This window comes from Spea bombifrons, chromosome 7 (genome assembly GCF_027358695.1).
Source record: "Spea bombifrons isolate aSpeBom1 chromosome 7, aSpeBom1.2.pri, whole genome shotgun sequence".
Lineage (NCBI taxonomy): Eukaryota > Metazoa > Chordata > Amphibia > Anura > Pelobatidae > Spea > Spea bombifrons.
The window spans coordinates 10134228-10153560 of record NC_071093.1 but is presented as its reverse complement, the minus strand read 5'-3'; the positions used below and the strand labels follow the sequence as shown (position 1 = coordinate 10153560).

Below are 19333 nucleotides of genomic sequence, written 5' to 3'. Positions count from 1 at the left end.
AGAGCCAAGGATGTGACAGAAAGAGAGAGAGAGAGATGAAAAGAATTAGGGATTGATGGAGACAACCAGAGCAAGGGACAGAGAAATAGAGCGAGATAGACACAGGGACATTAGGAGAGACAGACACAGTGAAGGCATTATGTGCTATATATTATAGGAGATGCATATATACTGTACTTACGTTGCATTATCATAATAAGCTGGAAAGTGGGTTATTTTCATTAAGTAAATGTAAAAGAAATGTAAAATTCTTGCTGTTTCCATTCTTTTCAATTTCCTGTTCTGTGGTGTCCGCAGCTTTTTTTTTTGTATCATGTGACCACTCTAGTCACATGACCCCTGATCTCATCAGAGGTCCTTGTGCTGGATGGAAACTAGCTGCTACTCTGTGGGTGGGTTGGTGTCTGGCTGGAGCATTGATGCTGTGTGCAGCGCACCTGCTCCGTGCGCAGCATTCTCTCCCCTCCTCTCTCCTCCTCTCCCCATCCTCTATACACTGAGCTCTCACCATCCAGAAGGGACACGCCTGGCACACGGGGGACACGGAAAAAAAGGGATTTCACTGGAAATCAGGAAGAGAAAGGATGCTCTCCGGCACATAGCAAGAGGGGAAAAGGGGAGAAGAAGAAGAAGACAAAAGCATCACCCGGCCGTGGATTAAAATAACATCCACGTTCTGATGGACCGAAAATAGAAGAGGTTATTCCTAGATCCTGTGGGAGGTTATTGCACGACCAGAGCTAGGAGGAGAATCCTGTTTGTCTGCTCGGGTAAGTGTGAAAGGATGGATCCCTATGGCGATCTGATAACGGCAGAAAATCTCAGATATCTGTTTATTCCATATGCCCAAGCCAATTGTCTACATTGTATCACAGTACCTGATTTGACTGCTAAAGGGTTAAATTCTCAATGTCGAAGATATATATCTATATATATATATATATATATATATATATAGATACACAATATATGTATGTATATATATATATATCTTTGTGTTTGAATAGCCTTCATATTCACATGCATATAAATGCATATCTGTACATATGTACTTAAAAAAATGTAATGATTCTATACATGTATACACACACACACAGATATATATATATATCTGTGTGTATATGCTATTCATGGCTGTAATGGGGCTGGGTTTGATGATAAGGTAAGGATGGTCCAGCCATTGCATGTATAGAGATGTAGTGATTATCTCGCCGTAATGAGTTAACGCATTTGGCGATGCAGGAACCAGAAATGTATTACTTGGCCAGGCAGGCCTATCCATCAGAGATAGGGGCTCATATTTGCCATTGGATTTGCATTGATTGCATGGCTTGGTCACTCCTCCCCACCCCCACCGCCTTTACGCAATGTGCTGTGCTTTTTTGCTTTCAGAATGGGTGACAGATCATTTCTAGAAACGACCAGCCTAGAGAAAAAAAAAAGATGCAAAGTGATTGATTTTTCTTTTTTGTTCCCAAGCGTCTCACGGCTACGTTAAACTGGTATGAATCAGATTTTGAAGGTCAGACCTTTGAATGTTTTGATTAAATATTTGTCTTTCAACACTATATGTATCGGAAATGGAAGTGTTTACATTCACCAGTCGATACTTTTATTGTTATTCTTTAAAGGGTATTTGTTGTATTTTCATAATACACAAGATAAATCCTATGCACTATATCACCCAGAAGAGATCCAACCAGAATAACAATAGACCACAGAGCTACCCTTTACCCCCCAGGATAAACATAGGATTCGACGCTCATGCCCCGATCACTAGGATTGGATCCATTGTCTGGCTCATTGCTGATTTATAGCGAAGCCTGAGCGTCTTATTGCAAGGATCCCTGATGCTGAATCTGTACAGCACCTTTTTCAACGTACGAGATGTAGGCCTCAGATACAAAATGGTGTCAGATGATTTTTTAACCCATTCATTTCTATCTCTGTGTAACTGGAAAACAGGGGTTAAACATCTGAAACGGAAATAAATGAGGTGAAAAATACATTCCGGAGGTAGAGTGGAGTAAGGAAAATGTGTAGCCAAAATAATATGCACCCAGCAACCCAACCGGTCTTGAAGGGTGATGTAAATAACATCCCCAAAAAGTTCAGTCCAATGACATTGTGTATTTATTTATTAAATTGTTTTTTTTTAATAATCATAATAGAAGTATAATCAGTTCCAATGGCTGTATAGTCTGTTCTACATCACATCCATGGAATAGGTGACCTGTGGCAAAACAGTTTGATTTCTTGGCCCGCTACCCACCATGATGCTCGCCCAGGCCCTTTTCGGGGTAAGCTCCATGGAGGTCAAACATCAGCCATCATAGAAGCTGTAGTCCTCAGCAGATGCGGACATTCTGTGTCCTTGCTCCCGACCAAGGTTAGATATTCCTGGCATTCTAGCTGCTTTGGACAGCTCCCCACGACCAAGAAGCTTCTTCTTTAATGGAAGTCTAGTCCAGACCAGCGGAAGATCCAGAGGTAGTAGGGTAGTCTACTGCAGGTCAAAACTGGAAATGTTAACGCCTGGTGCTTTCTAGAAAACATACTAGGCCAAGATCTGTGTTTAAAGGACTCACTGCAAGTATCACTATTGTTCTGTGATATTCAGATTCCATAATGCTATTATTATGATAGAAAAATACAAGAGTAACAACATTAAAATGAACAATATATAACAAGAACACAGATAAGATATAGTGCTAGAGATGGAGAAGAGGGTCCTGCTCTTGCAATCTGTTAGGAGGTTGAGAGGGGGTGATATTGGAGGTAAGTAACATATTGTGAGAAACATTCAAGGTCCCTAAATATAAGATGCCACTCGGGTCCCTATAATATATATGTTAAGCTTTTTTATAATATTATTTTATATGTATCTAAAAATAACAGTGAAGACAGGAAAATGTTTAGGGCCCTCCTCCCCTGTGCCTCCCCTGTCCTGTTTATGCATTGTAGAGCGCTGCGGAATATGATGGCGCTATATAAAACAATAAATAATAATAATAATTTTGTGGTGTGCCCAATTGGTATTAATGGACGGTTTAAAACCGTCTTAAGTCATGACCCACAGCTACATGATGACGTTACTTAGACGTTACATTCTAAAAATAACACATGAAATGCATGATCGGTTTGTAGCATCCAGAATAGAAATCCCAGCCTAGCATTCATTTGCATTTGCTACACATTTTAAAGCATGCGCTATTGCCTTCAACAGGGCCCGAGTTGCATCTTATGTGCCCCCGGGGCACATATTGCATTGAAATGCCAAAAAAATCCAAGATGTCTCAGTCATTATATTTTATTTGGGCAACAAACAATGAATTGAAACAATTTTAAAATGGTAACATGCTTAAACTTTGTAGTGCCCACATATCAATAACTTTATTCATCGCCTTATGTGGGATCTGGCCTTATTTTCTGAAGAAGATTATTAACACATCAGGTGCCGGAGGACACACCCTTTGTTGGTCCATATACCACTGAAAATAGACAAATGGGCTCATAATTTATTTAATCCCTTAATGTGTGTTGGTGGAGGGGTATTTAGACATGATCACTACTGGTGAGCCAATGTGTTCCTCATCTTGGTGCCACACCTGTGCTAAAGCAGGGACTCTTTAATCTTTATTGTCTGAGAATGTTCAAATTCCTGGGTAGTAATAGGACAAATTAACGCATGCGTTTTTGTTGTTTTTTTTTTTTAACTAAATACACTCCAGCTGATCATTTTGTAACAATGTTTCATTAATTTCTCATTTGTTTGTGGGTTCTTTAACATATATTGTATGGATTTGAATGAATTATAACCTAGGCTTGTGGTTTGCAGATTACCCCCCCTCCCGCAATCTTACCCCAGGGCTCCAGCGCTGTTTACAAGTCATCAGAGTTAATGTGACTTTAATTGTGTGTCTGTACAGAAAAGGCGAGCCCTAAAACCATCTCTTAGGCAAATGGGTCATTTCTGCATTCATACCCTTCATATTAGGTCTGTGAGGAAGAGTTAAACTGGATCTGTCATCTTGGTGAAATAATTCTGCACCATATGTGATTTTTTTCCCCCTTCTTTTATCAGATAGATCTGGGCAGCAGTATAATAAGTGAATATGGAGTATTAAAAAAAAAAAAACATCTGAAAAACAAAGTATAAGCAGTTGATATGGTTAATCTTGGCAGGTGATATACAGACTCTTTGGTTATGATTAAAGAGTAATAATGGTGCAAAGTTTTAAAAGTGTCCTACTCACCGTAGCAACCAAAAGTAGATTCCTGATGATAAGACTATTTCATTGGTTGCTATGGTGATGTGACTACTTCTAATACCTCTGCAGCAATTAAGTCTTACTGTGGGTTAAAACGGTGGATAATGATTTTTAAACATATCCATCTATGTTTTAAATCACTTTAAGATATGAACGATATGTCTAATCCCAAACATCCGACATATACACTCCCATTTAAAAGTTTGGGGTCACTTAGAAATGTCCTTGTTTTTTTTTTTTTTTTTTTTTAAGGAAACAGATTGTGTCCATTAAAATAAAATGAAATGGATGAGAAAACCAGCGCAGACGGTGTTAATGTTGTAAATGATTATTGTAGATGGAAACTGCTGATTTTTAATGGGATATCTTCATAGGTGTACAGAGGCCCTCTATCACTCCCATCACTCCTGTGTTCCAATGGCACGTTGTGTTTGCTAATCCAAGTATACATTTAAAAGGATAATTGATTGTTAGAAACCCCTTTGCAATAATAGAAACAGCTAAGTGACCCCAAACTTTTGAATGGTAGTTTACACACCTCCAAACTATGCCATTCGGTTATCATCGCATTTGGTCTGCTGCTCCAAGCCATACCAAGTTGCTGCAGCTTTCATACCTTACATTATACAGACTTATTACACACCCGCCATTCCCGTTATCACACTGCCATCTCTTTATATACTCCAAACTAGCAATTTACTATATTATATATATTATATATTTACATATTACTCATTCATTATACACATACATGGCATGACTAGGAGTCTCTGGGTGAAGCCATGCTTTTTTGGGGTCTCTGGGTCAGTTTTCTCTTTTTCCTGTTAAGGGAGTGGTCTGTCATTCCCCTAGCCCCACCCACTAAAGACTGCCTGCTGTTAGCCCCACCCCTACACATGGATAGCACCACTCCTACACACAGGTAGCCACGCCCCTCCAGAAAGCCACTCCCGTCGAAGAGCTATTGACGTCTACATTGGGAAGTTCCCAGGTATATTATACAGTTCATGCTCTTGTTTTAGGTATGTGCCTAGCAGTGTGAATATGGTAATCTTAATATTTGAATGTAAACTCCTTAGAGACATTATTGTAAATAAGGCATTTTGAACACATTTTTGCTGTAAATATATAGATTATTGTGATTTTGAAAACATTCTGAAATCCTAGAAAAGAAAACGTAAACAACTATAAAGCGTATTTGATAATGGGTACACTGGGGGTCTTGTGTGGGAAAGGTACTTCTAGATACCTTGTTCAATGAAGCCCACCTAGACACGTTTAATTTGAAGTACTTTACTGCCACTGACAGCATAAGCAGCCAATCAGTGGCAAGACATTTCAGATCGTGGCAGAAGAAAGAAGGAAATTCTGTGTCAGGTAAGTGTTTTTTTCTTTTTTGTAAGAAATGTATATTAAAGTACGCGCAGAGGGTTAGGGCTGCTCGTAGGGTACTTTAATATGCAGTCTACTGTAGTAGGGGTGTAAGGGACATTAGACTGTTCCTTTAATCAGTTGAATACTGGATAGAGTATTGATTACCTTTCTGGTCTTTTCAGTGAAGAAGGGATATCCCCTGCACAGATGTTACCTCTACATCATATACTCCGCTATTGATGAGGTTATAATAATTAATAGAGGAGTAAGAGTGCCAGGAATCCGACAGGAATCTGCTTTTTCTGCGTATTTAGCCATAAATTCCAGCTAAACCTATTTATTCCAACCATGGAAAATGTGATATCTATTTAGCTTTTAGTACGTATGCGCTGTACAATCAAACGCGTTACTCATGACATGCTGATGAAGATTAATATGCTTAATAAAAAGGGATGAGCGGTAGTATTTGCGTCATTGTAATTTAACACCATAAATATCAGAAAGAGCACATTTTACATTGGCTGTTAATGTAAAATTAACTCCTTGGATGGCAGATACATAAACATCACATTTACTATTCTAATATGTCTTTGGAGTATTATCCCTAATAGCCAACGCTGCAGTAGGTGTATAAACACAGCATAAGTCAATATAGATGCACCATTTTATGGTATACACTGTAATGCCCAAGGCATGCTTACTAACACCTTTACAAAACCCCTCTGTACTAGATGGAAATTATCATGGAAAGCTAAAGCAATACAAGAATATTAGGTAAATATATGTTAATTTACATACAGCTGCAGTGACATTGTTGTGCTTTTTTCAAACCAGTCTGGTAGAGATAATGGACAATATTTTGTACACGCTGCTAGATAATTTTTTGTAATGTTTGTATGTGTGTATGTATATGCGTGTGTTTATAAATAGTGATTGTATGTGTATATATATATATATATATATATATATATAACACACCTCCATGCTCACACTTACACATCCATGCTCACACACACAGTTACACATGCATTTATACATAGACATCCATGCTCACACACAGTTACACATGCATTTATACATAGACATCCATGCTCACACACACAGTTACACATGCATTTATACACAGACATCCATGCTCACACACTGTTACACATGCATTTATACATAGACATCCATGCTCACATGCATTTATACGTAGACATTCATGCTGACATACAGACAAACATACATACCCACACCTGCTTACCGCGCACCTCTCATATTTCCTTAGCTTTCACACACTGTATTGTAAGTCTTGGTTTCACCGCGGGGTCACGTGACGTAACCTGGCCCCGATACGTTTCTGTCTCCCCATGCTGGCTCAAAATAGTTTAGAACTTTTTGGAACGGGTACGAGGAGACATGAACAAGTGTCACACCGGGCCCCCTAGAGACTCCTGCGACTCCTATAGTTACACCACTGGTCTTAGCAGAGATCCTCCACCCAAAGTCCTATTTTTGCAGTTTACATGAATACATTGTCTGTGTTTGCAGTTTGTATACCAACAACACAGAAAAAGGCATAGTTTCATATTAATTAGGGTGAAACAGTCATGTAGTCTATAAAGTTCAACCATCAAGTTTGAAAACCCTTAGTCCTATATAGTCATCTTGCAAATCGGCAGGTATGATATGTCTTTACTAAAATAATTAGGCAATTCAGATTAAAAAAATAAATAGGTTCATAGAAGAGAATGCAGAACAATGCAGTACACTTTCCTTATGTGTTTTAGTGATCGTTTTATTCTTTAGGCGGGAACGAGTAGAGCGAAAGTACTCCATTGCATTTCCAAAACACTCTCTAATGATCAATACAGATTCATTGTTGTCATTTAATTTATTAAATGTAATTAGAATTTGTCAATATTTTATGAATTTCTGTCCAAATAGCTGTTATATTAAGACAATACGCAGTGAGTTGTTAGTCCAGTCCACTGCTCTTATTACGTGTTCTATTTCTGTATGTTTTAATACGATTTTTTTTAACGTTCTAAAGAGTCACCAAAGGCTTTTTAATGTCACAAATGTTAACTAACTTCCCGTGTCCATTAATATCTATTTATGTTAATGCCTTATTATACAGGCTGTGCAGTATCTTGCCTTTTATTTATTATTTTCACTTTCGCTATATTAAAGGGACACTCCAGCCATCATATGCACTTTAATACCTATGATAGCTGAGTGGTCCCTTTAGGTTTACATGGTGTCCCCCTTGTAAATGCCTGGGGGATCATGTAGACTACCTCCATATGCATTTGTCCCTTGCCCCCCAAGCTGCAGCGCTGGCTTGCCGAGTGTTGTGAGGATCTAATAAGATCCCCTGTGCCCATGCAGCCAATCAGTGGCATGAAATGCCAGACAATGGAGAAGGCTTTGTGCTGGAGCCACAGATTCTCCCTAAGGTAAGCAGTTTTTTTTAAAAAAATTCTCCTTCAGGTTTAAATAACGCATATTAAAGTAATTACAAAGTACCTTAATATACTTTATTTAAAGGGCTGCCTGTACAATAGATTCCTTTAAGATCTCTAAGACAGTGAGTGTTATTGGTGGGCTGGATTCTGTAACAGAATGAGAAGATTTCCCCATTGAAACCCTGCCCTGGTGGAGTTTTTTAAAAATATTTTTATTAAAAAGAACCCCAATTAAAAGAACCATCTGGTACCAAAAAAAAATGCTACAAAGAAATCAGAAAACCATCCGAAAAGGTGGGTTCTTTCTGATGTGTGCCCGACTGAGCTCAAAGGGTTAACGCAGTTAACCACAGTAAGAGGTCATATAGTTAAATAAATATAACCTGGGGCTTTACCGAATGAAGAAGTAAATTTTTTTTGGGGGGGGGGAAATAGGCTACTTAGATTTTTTTTCTTCCCTGACATATAAGTGTTGCCAAGGAAACTACTGGTGTTCTGGGCTTATTTGTGTCTGATCACTCACCACAGCGTCATGCGTGTGCAGAGACTGCTAATTCTCTTATGGCAGTTCCCAAGTTAAAACACTGACACAGAAAAAGAGACTTGTCATGAATAAAAAAAAAATCTGATTTGTTTTAATTACTATTAATTAAACAAACCTGTGTTATTTACCAGGTGGCTGATTATTATTATTTTTTAATAAAAAAAAAATCATGGCTATTTTAAAAAAAAATGTAAAATAAAATGAAGCCCATCTATAAATCATTTTTCCTGTTTCCAGGAGAAACAGTACATGTATACATTTCACATGTTGCTGAACAGCCCTGCAGTCTGTGGAATGTATAAATTCATAGAGGTGAATGAGTTATACATCATAGCTTTTGTGATGCCCTCCCACCTTGATTATTTGAGGCTACCCCTGGCCCTATGGACAGCCAGCCTCTCCCCAAACGAGGGAGAGTTCCAAGTACCCTGAGAAGTTCCTAGGTATGAACAGGAAAACTGTAATTATTTTAAAACAGGAATATGTTTATTTAACATGTATACAATAGTAGCATATCATTTAAGGATTTAGGAAAGATTTAGGAAAGGTAGAAGAAAAAAAAACCATCTAGGGTAGCAGAGTATTTAAATAAAATGTAGTGGCACGTTTACACTTTCTGTCTGCAGCTGGACATCATTAGACTTGTGCATTCGGATTTGTACAAATTAGAATTTTAACAAAATTTGTCAATTTTTGTTAATTAGTACGAATGTCCGAAAACGAGGAGGGACCCCCAAAGAAGCAAACACAGACGAAGTAGAGAGCGCTGATTTTTCCTTATTTCTTATACTCTCACGCTCACTCACACGATTTGGACCAAATTTTTAGTTTCCTTTTTGGTCCAGTCGGACATCAGTTAGTTTTCCTGTCCTTTCAGTTCGGACAAAATTCGGGAGGAGCTTTTTCCATTTGGAAACAAACGTAGAAGACAGAAGAACAAGTAGAGGCAAGAGAAGAAGCCGATGCAGAAAAGAAGACAGGGATACGGAAGTGGTTGTCGAAGGAGGTAGGGAGCAATTAAGAGGGTGAGTGAGGGTGAGTGACAACAAATGTAATTTCCAAATGGAAAAAAGCCCTCTGAAATACGATGTCTGGAGAGGAATGGACCAAAACAAAAATAAAAAGTTTTGTCCAAATCATTTTCGGTCTATTAACACAAGTCTAGACACCAGTATGAACTGACCTCCCCTTTCCTTGTTGAGTGCACTTTTGATATTTTTAGAAAATAGAAAACATGGAATTAGGAGGTTTAGATGAATGGCGAAAATGTCAAAAGCTCAATGAGTTTAACAGGTAGGTTAAGTACGTTCTTACAAGTATCTGGCAGTATGCTAAAAAAATGTAAAAACTCTGGTTTTTCATGCTTCCAGAGTCAGAGTGCGCAGTATGTGGTCGGAAATACTTGTATTCTTGATCTGCCTGCATTATGTTTTGGAATACAGTCTTATATGTTATGTTTGGTAGTGTGAGATTTAACAAAGACTAATTACTTGCTGTCTTTCCTCGTAGTGTAATTATGCAACATGATCAAACATCTGGAATGAATAGAGCACTCTGATTGGTTAATGAAGACAGCAGCATTTGTAATTATTTCATTAAAGTAATTGTAGGGGGTCCGAGCTTGTCCAATAATTATTACTTAGCAAGAAAATGTAAAACACCAAGAAGAGCCAAACTGGCAACGCAAACCGGTGAGGGAGGATCGATCACGTAGACACGTCAACATAAAAGTGATAGGATTTTTTTATCGTGTGTTTATAATACTTTTTTAGTATTTGGTTTCACTTGATTTTTTTTCACCTCCCATAGTCCTCACTGAGGTGTATACTATGTTTTATTCACTTTAAGACATTGTTGAGCATCTTGATGATGTACTTCTGCTGAGAAAGTCGTGATGAATTGTTCCATCGAGTCAGTTGCTCAAAAATGCCGCTTTTATCCAAATAAAAAAATCACAGCACTTCACAATGACTTCCTCTCCAGGGTTTGATACGGTGTTACTGACTACATTTGTCTGCTGTAGACTAAGAAAGCGTAATGGCGTAGCTAAATAAATAAATAAAAAATTCTGCACCCACAGGTTGGGTAAAATTCCTTAAAACTCCTTACATTACATCTAAGCCTCTGATACTCTAGTTTGACATTATAACCTCTTGTCCTAACATTTCTCCTCTTTTGAAATAAAGCTCCCTTCTCTACTTTGAAACAAATAGTAGACTGTCCCGAAGATACATTTAAATATCATTTTATAATTCCGTGTTTCCAAGGGAAGCTATCACCTTCTTGGCTTTGAGCATACCTAGGTTAGTTTAGTAAAACTACATTTACTTGTACATGTTGTTCCTCTATTGGTAATCATTTTGGATATATTCGGTTTAAAAGTAATGGAATATTTAACCTTAGGAAATTTTAGGGTTTGGTAAAATAACCAGATTTGTAACGCAGGGTTATCGTGTGGTATAAACAAGTGGATCCATCTCCATTTGGCAATCTCTATATAAAAGTGTATATAAAAGAATGACATTACTTAGTAAATAACATATTATTTGCTGAGAGAACCGACAAACTTAAAAGGGACTACCCCGGTGCATAGTGGGATGCACATAATTTGCATCTCTGTTTAGGGATCACAAGGCTTCGGTTTTAGCTCATATCACATGCACGGGATGGCATTATTATTCTTCGATATGCTGTTACGACTGTGTTAATTTTGTGCTATAATCCTGTCTATTTAGGCACGGTATTCAAAGATCCCCTACTGATCTTCTTTTTTATGATTCTTCACTCTTTAAACGACGTGGACAACAAGAGCTCCCCAAAGACTTTTTGCATAACCAAACTGCCATATTACACTTGAGAATTCTATATCGCGTTGTTGTTTTAATTAGATCTAGGGCTAATCATGTATCTTAAAGGGAAACCGTCAAATCAGAGATAAAGCCAGAACTGAACACAGCGCTCAAAACCATCTATCACATATGAACGTACTATTTCTGTTTAATGTGCAAACTTAAACGTATTCAGATTTAGGTCTTATAACTTTTAAAACAAGTATTTTGTCCCAAGACAAATTCCCACTGAAAATATTGAATAGAGATCTGTAGGAACCACTGTCTTCTAGGGTAAAATAAAAGCCTATTTCAGATTCAGCTCAAATTGAAGAATATGTTTTTTCTTCAACTGGGGTTTCAAATTTATTTGTAAGGCTATGTATATATATATATATATATATATATATATATATATATATATATATATATATATATAAATATATAGATATTGATATATGTTGTAATTGCTCCACATTATGATTGGCAGTGGGTTGGCTTCATAATGTAAGCACTTTTATAAGCCGGTGCTATTTCGTGCTTTATGACGCTCCAGTTCAGATGATTGTCAATTTAGACATTTCTAAAGAATAAAATATACCTTTTAAGCAGACCCTAGAAATCATGTGCTTAGTAAAACTGACTCAGTTTGGTTGGATGACTTCCAAAATCAATCTATCCTAATCACTTAATGTCTTTGGTTTCTTCAAAAGATGTCAACTTCAAATACAATTGTATTCCATCTTTTTTAAATAAAATATAGAATGGATACAATATAATAGACTCCAGAGTTTCACTAGTGGGGTTGACCCTCCAACTAGTTACTCCACAGATCACGTGATTCACCTGGTCTCAACATCTATAGCAGCCCAGAGACAGTGGGGCAAAGTCAGACAAGCCAGGTTTAGGAGTGGGGCCAAAGGTCCTTGGCTAAATGTAATACACAAAGACTTCTATAGGAATCAGATCTAGCAGAGAGAAGCACAGGGTTAGCGAATGTTGGGGAACTCCTGACCAGAAGGTCTCATGGGGCAACCAATAGGTTAAAATACAGCCAGGAGTATTACAAAGGTAAGCTGAGAAAATGTTCCAATTGGGTCCTTTTTGAATTAGAAAAGAATGGTAGTAATAAAATGTGTGATAAATATTGCATATGGTATGTTAGTTAATTCCAATACAATATATTTTGAATGATTGTAAGCATGCAAGAGCAGGACCCTGTTCCCCTTCTGAACCAGAATGTCTTAAGGTCGTACTATCAATTTTAAGGTTATTGTTATTTTTTTACTCTCCCCCTTATTGTAATATCCGTTCTCAGGGTATTTACCCCAATCTCAGGGTCTCAGAATGAAGGGGCATAATCTTAGGGTCAAACAATATAGGGCCCACTATTTTACCTACTGTGATCATATCTAAAATCCCAGTTGGTACATTTGCTTGTATGTAATGGTTGATATTACTGTTTAAATGAAAGTGACTCAATTAACCATGTGTTTGAATAATGACAAGTCAAGTCAAAGTTTCCATGAGTCCCAACATTAAAGCCATTTTATTAAAACATTTGGTGACTCACTACACAGAATCTTGTCAACGGCTTTATATAGTTTATATTTTTCAAGTGTCTGGGGGTCAGCTCATTTATAATGTTCCCAGGTATGGTGAAAGCGCTCTAGAATCTGCAGGTGCTCTATAAATAAATGTGTTTGGTAGGAAACTGCAGCTACAAAGTGTTTTCTGATTTCCTACTTAAGCTGAGATCAGGTTAGTTCGCCATGGATTTGAGCATTAGAGAATTAGTGAATACTCCGTTTTACCTCCTTAGCACAAACAGGGTCATATTTACATTACAGACAGCCTTCCTAGCAGAATATTTCATCCTGTGCTCCTTCACATTACTAGAGAATAGAAATCCCCCTTGTAACTAGTTCTATTAACACTACAAAGATCTGTGCCAACTAGAAGTACAAAAAGGGAAGCATACTATATAAATCCACATTTTGGGGTGCTGCTAAAATGGCCAAAAAGAGTCCTATTTAATCCCAACATGGCTGTATTGCTTACTCTGGCGCTGAATCACGGGGACTGCATTGGCAGTAATGTTTGAAAATCAAGTAGATGGAACAGCACCTTTGAGACCACCCTTGTAATTCCATTGATTCTTAGTATGGCTAAGCCATAAATAAAGCCTGGTTGGTTTATGGAAATCTTGGAATCCAGAATTATTTATTACTGTTTTCCAAAGATTTTAAGTCCATCTTTGTAAGTAAAGTTCTAGAACCACCAGGTTGGTGATCCTGTGGTAAAAATTAACAAACAAACACGAAAGCGATAGTAAGTTTTATGATTGACATAATTTGGGAAGTGCTTTCTTCATCTCCTGTATTGCTATGTCCTTTAATATGATGGATGGATGGATGGATAGATAGATAGATACAGACTTTGACTTCAGAACCATGCGGCCCATCTCATCTGTCCATTTCTCCTGATGTAAAGACTCAGACCTTAATCACTCCTTGGTCTTATCTTTGATTCAATATAGTTTTATGCCTATCTCATGCATGCAAATAGATAGATAGATAGATAGATAGATAGATAGATAGATAGATATTTCTTGAGGTATGACCCAGAAATACTAATGTTGCCTAAATGCAGCTTATGAATTAAATATTAGCCAAAAGACTAAGCACAATGTGTAATGACCCCAACATTTATGGATCTGTGTAATAGCCAGTCTCTCTGTAGTCAGTGTTTAAAATGTGTCTCCAGTAGGTTAGTATGTTTCATGTCCGCCAGCTGTGAGCTAGTTAACAATTCCCCAGGAGCAATGTCCTACTTAGATTTTTCTCCTAACAATGCACTCGCCCTCATTCTTCTCTTTTCATGTAGTCTTGTCAAGAAAATAAATCATATTCTAGCGTACAGTGCCCGTTTGCAAATCAGTAAATTGGCTGCCTTAACTGTTTTAGCATCTAGAAGGAACGCGCAAAAACCTCATTCGCGGGACACTTTTGGTGTTCTTTTATTGCTGGAGAGCAAACAGTTTTGAAACGTTACCAATAAAGAAGACACTAATACGCCATCGACCCACCTCCTCCATATCCGTTCTGAAAAATGCCGTTATATAGTACAGACAAGAAGTGACATAGTCTTGATGATGTCAGAGGAAAAAAAAGCAATTTAGCAAAAGCCAAGAAAAAAGTAACTGCTGTTTCTTTAAGGGCTTGGAGGAACTCTAAAACATGAAGTGTTTTGCTGTTGTTCTCTTGTAATCTATACATTTTTTAACCCTATGTTATTAAGCAGCGTGATTAGTCATATTGATTACTAGCAGAAAATCTTGGATATTGTGTCTGTGCATCATTCCACGATGACACATTTTTCTTTAACCCCTTGGCTGCTAAGCCATTTCACACCCTGGTGCTAAGCTAGTTTTCGGCATTTTGGTGCATCTCACGTTTAAACGCGTTTAGAAGTACATTTCTTGGGAATAAACTATACAAACCATATATTGTTTTTTTCAGCACACCCAGCAGATTCCAAATATACCATTTTTATATGTGTATGTCTCATTAGATTTGCAAAATACAACCAAAAATGGGAAAAAAGTGTAATTTTTCACTTCCAACTCAATAAAAACTAGTTTGTAATGTTATTTTTCTAAACTCTAATATCAAAACCTGTGTTGCTAAATATTTGTAGTAGGTAACTGGTCTAAAATAAACAGACATTGAGAACAGTAGACTGTGTTTTTCTAATATTTTATTGCTAAAAGTAAAATTTATTAGACTATCACAAAATTCATCTTTAAATTTAATGCATGGCTGCGTCAATTAAACAGTTCTAGCTGCCCGGGATGTTAAAATATGCCAACAAAACTATATATTTTTAGAAACTACACCCCCAGCTGCAGCAAATGAGGTCTTATTTGTATTTGTATCACAAAACTGACGTGCACAACAAATAAGTGAATATCACACAAATAAAAATAAAAAATAAATAAAATTAACAGCGACAAGTTCATTTATGTCTTCCGCACTCCAGGTTTGTCCTAGAAACACATGCAGCCCCTCATTTGATGCGCCAAGGGGTGTAGTTTCTGAAAATATATACTTTATGTACCATAATTTAACTTCCCAGCTGTCTAGAGCTGTCTAAATGCAGGCATCACCCCTAAATGTTTTAAGACAATTTTTTAACAAGATTCTCCAATCTGCCATATCTGAAGTTAAGGTGGTCTAGACATCTGGGAAGTTAAATTAGGGTACATAAAGTACACATTTCAAGAAACTACACCCCTTGGAGCTTCAAATGAGGGGTTACATGTATTTCTAGGACAAAAGTTAAGTTCACAGATAATGATGGAATATGTCGTTTTGGCTAGAAAATATGTTTTTTTCTAACCAGAGCTACATGTTCATTTGTGTCTTGCGCACTCCAGGTTTGTCCTAGAAACACACGCAGCCCCTCATTTGATGCGCCGAGGGGTGTAGTTTTTGAAAATATGTACTTTTTGTGCCATAATTTAACTTCTTACGTGAGCAGTAATGCCACGTCAAGGCTTCAACCCTAATTACTGACCATTCACACGCTTTTCATATCTCCATTCACTCGCAGAAGCACACACCATACTTTCCATACATTCACTCGCAGAAGCACACACACCATTCTTTCCCCTTACAATCCCAAAGAGATGATCGTAAAGGGAGAAAAAAATCACTTTTACAGCAAAAATAAGTTTTGCAGTAAAAATGCAAGGGGCTCCAGGGATGACATGGTTAACTTATGTACTACAGGCTATACGGCTGATTTTTGTAGTTCATCTGGATTTCAAAAATTGCCTTCCTCTACCATTGGCTAAATTTAACCCCATGATCAAAGGGATCATGGGGTTAAAATTTAGTATCGGCCATTTTTAAAAAGGGAATGTGACTTTTTATAGCTGTATGATCGCTGTGGTAACATTGGCTACCACAGTGATCATTTAGCTAGAATACTTAAACTTTTTTTTTTTTTTTTAAGTTAAACCAGTTTATGTTTAGATAATTTAATTTGGGGGTCTCTAGGCAATTTTGATCTTTATTTATCTGCCTTTAGAGACCCCCAAATCATTTTTTTTCCTTTTTTTGTACATTTTTATTTTTTTAACATAATATTTTTTATTCTTTTTTTACAAGCATTATACCGTTGGAAAGGTGAGGCGATTACCTTTCCAACGGTATATGTTGGGGGTCTGTAGCTGCTCAGATGCCTGAGATACAGGCATCTAAGCAGCATGCCCCCATACCGTGAAAACTGACAATTGTCAGTTTTCAATAAAGTTGCGCGGTGACGTCATCGCGTCATTACGCGCGACGTCACCGGCCGGATCGGGTGGTCCCAGTGATGCCCTTCAAAATGAGGGGCAGATCGCCGGGGTAGGTGGTGATGGGGGTCCACAGACCCCCATCAAGGTAGGAGAGTGCTAGCGACGGCATGGTGCCGTCGTTAGCACCTGACTGGGACTGCTAGCGACGGCACCATGCCGTCGTTAGCAGTCAAGGGGTTAATATAGCCCCCTGGTACCAGCCACAAACAAAAAACAGAGTGACATTGCTTACACATTTCATTTTGCTTCAGCATTACGTGGGGCACAAATAACATCATATATAATATATATAATATACAGGACACACACTCATATATATATCTTATAGATGTAGGACTCTTTATACATAATATATATATATATATATATATATATATATATATAATGTAGTTTTTGGGGTACTAGAAGCAGATAAGCATTCCCTCTGAAGATGTCATATACGTTGTGCAGATTTCCCTAAGGAAATAGATAAACCATGAAACTAAATTCATTTTATGAATCATTTTAGTATTTTTTTTCCATTAGGGTTTTTTATTAGATATTTATTGTCATGATAATATTTTAACTCACTGGGTGAAAAAAACAAGATTTTAACCCTACTATTTGTTCTAATCCGCTTTAAAGGGTCGGGGCCAAGTAACGCTAGGAAGGCCAGGGATATAATCATTTCCGTTAAAAGAACAGACATTATAAAAAAACAAAAAAAACCCATTCTTTATTTTTAATTCTACCACTTGGTCTTGGGTTACCACCCCCTCTCCCCATTTTTCTTGCACATAGGAGTAAAAAGAAGGCTGGTTCTTATCTATGGGATTTAGGTCGCAATGTGAAATGACCAGCGTTATTATGTTTAATGACCTTCGCTTTAATGAAGTCTGCTCTTACAAAAATTCAGACAATAGACCTTTGAGCATCTATTCTACTTAAACTATTTGCCATGCAAATTGACATTTTATTCGCTTTTGTTAATTAGTTTGTGTAAATTTGCTCTTGTGTATCCTCATCTTAACTTTCCCCTGCCCTAGGACTTTAAAAACATTTAAAGGCCTATCATTTGTGACACAGATATATGTTTAATTATGTGTTTACCTTGCCATGTATGCCTTCTAATGTTGGGTGACCATAGGCTTCTGAGGTCTTCTCCTGAAGTCCACTGCAGTGTAGAAACATAGAAACTCTGAATTTGAAGGCAGATAAGAACCATCTGGCCCATCTTGTCTGACTTTTTCCTGCTGTAGAGGCTTGGACCACTTCTGATAGGAACCTATTCCATTTATCCACCACTCTCTCCGTAGAATAAAACTCGCTTACTTCACGTCTAACTCCTTAGTTTTAGATTATGACATATTGTTCTGACATCCCTCCTGTATTTTGTTAAATCCATTTAATTATTTAAACGTCTCTATCACATCTACCCTCTCTCTTCTTTCCTTCAAGCTCCACATACTGAGCTCCCTTGGTCTTTCCCGATAACGTTGATCCTGGAAACCGTCGCACCGGTTTCCAGTAGGCCTTCGCTGAACTCTCTCCAATATGTCGATATCGTTCTGGCGGTGAGGTCTGACCATTGATGTGTAAAGTGGCCTTTTAAAGTAACCCGATGACCTACTGCTTGAATGAGATATTTTATATAATTGTCTAGAAAATTGCTTTCATTTGTGTTTAATTAATTTAGATGGTTGAGAAATCATAACATTGCGTTTCTTCCGGCATTGTTTTCTTAATTAATTAGGAATTGGTAAAGTAGGTGAATATAGTTTTAGTGAATTTTGTAACCGGATCTCTTCAGTCTGATCTTAAATGAATCATGAATCTAATTTTAGTGAATTTTGTAACCGGATCTCTTCAGTCTGATCTTAAATGAATCAGTGTTATGCAAAATAAATGGGTCCAGTTAAATGAAGCTAAATTGTACTGAACACAATTGTATTGTAGTATTTTTTTTATTCTAATAAAATATTCTACAATCCTGCAACCAACCAATTTTATAGCAATATATATCTGTATTTTAATAGTCAAAATTTGGTTGTCTTTCAAAAACAAGGACATTTCTAAGTGTACCCTAAACCTATCAGTACATTACATTTTGGTTTGAATATTTGGTTAAAATTATGTTTAATTACTGTTAATATTAATTAATTATTAATATTTAATGCCACATTTTGTACGGTATTTGCTTAAAATTACGATATTACCACGTTTAGTAGAAACGTTATTTTCCTCTTTAAAAAGACTTTTATTTCAACTCAAAAAGGTGTGGTATTCAAGAGCTTCTTCGGTACTGCATTCTGTCATTCATTATTTTACGTAACCTTTTTACATTTTCTTTGCATTTCACTAAAATTAAATCTTTAGTCCTTGACTGTAGAAAAGGCATCCTTTTTGCTATTGCATAAATTGAACTCTAATTAGTAAATATAGTGCTCTTTTGTGAAACAAAACGTATTATTATTGTTTTCAATCCTGTTTCTTTTTTTCAGACGGAAGCTAATATTTCTACT

At 37.1% G+C, this 19333-nt stretch overlaps 1 protein-coding gene across 1 annotated transcript in view; it reads left to right on the top strand.

Annotated features, from left to right (window-relative positions):
• Window positions 1-338: 338 nt before the first annotated feature.
• Window positions 339-19333, top strand: part of LOC128502403 (sodium channel protein type 2 subunit alpha-like) — a 72760-nt gene continuing 53765 nt past the window's right edge. The window contains exon 1 of the mRNA XM_053472218.1: window positions 339-770. The gene's annotated coding sequence lies outside the window, so the exon portion shown is untranslated. The remainder of the gene's footprint in view (window positions 771-19333) is intronic.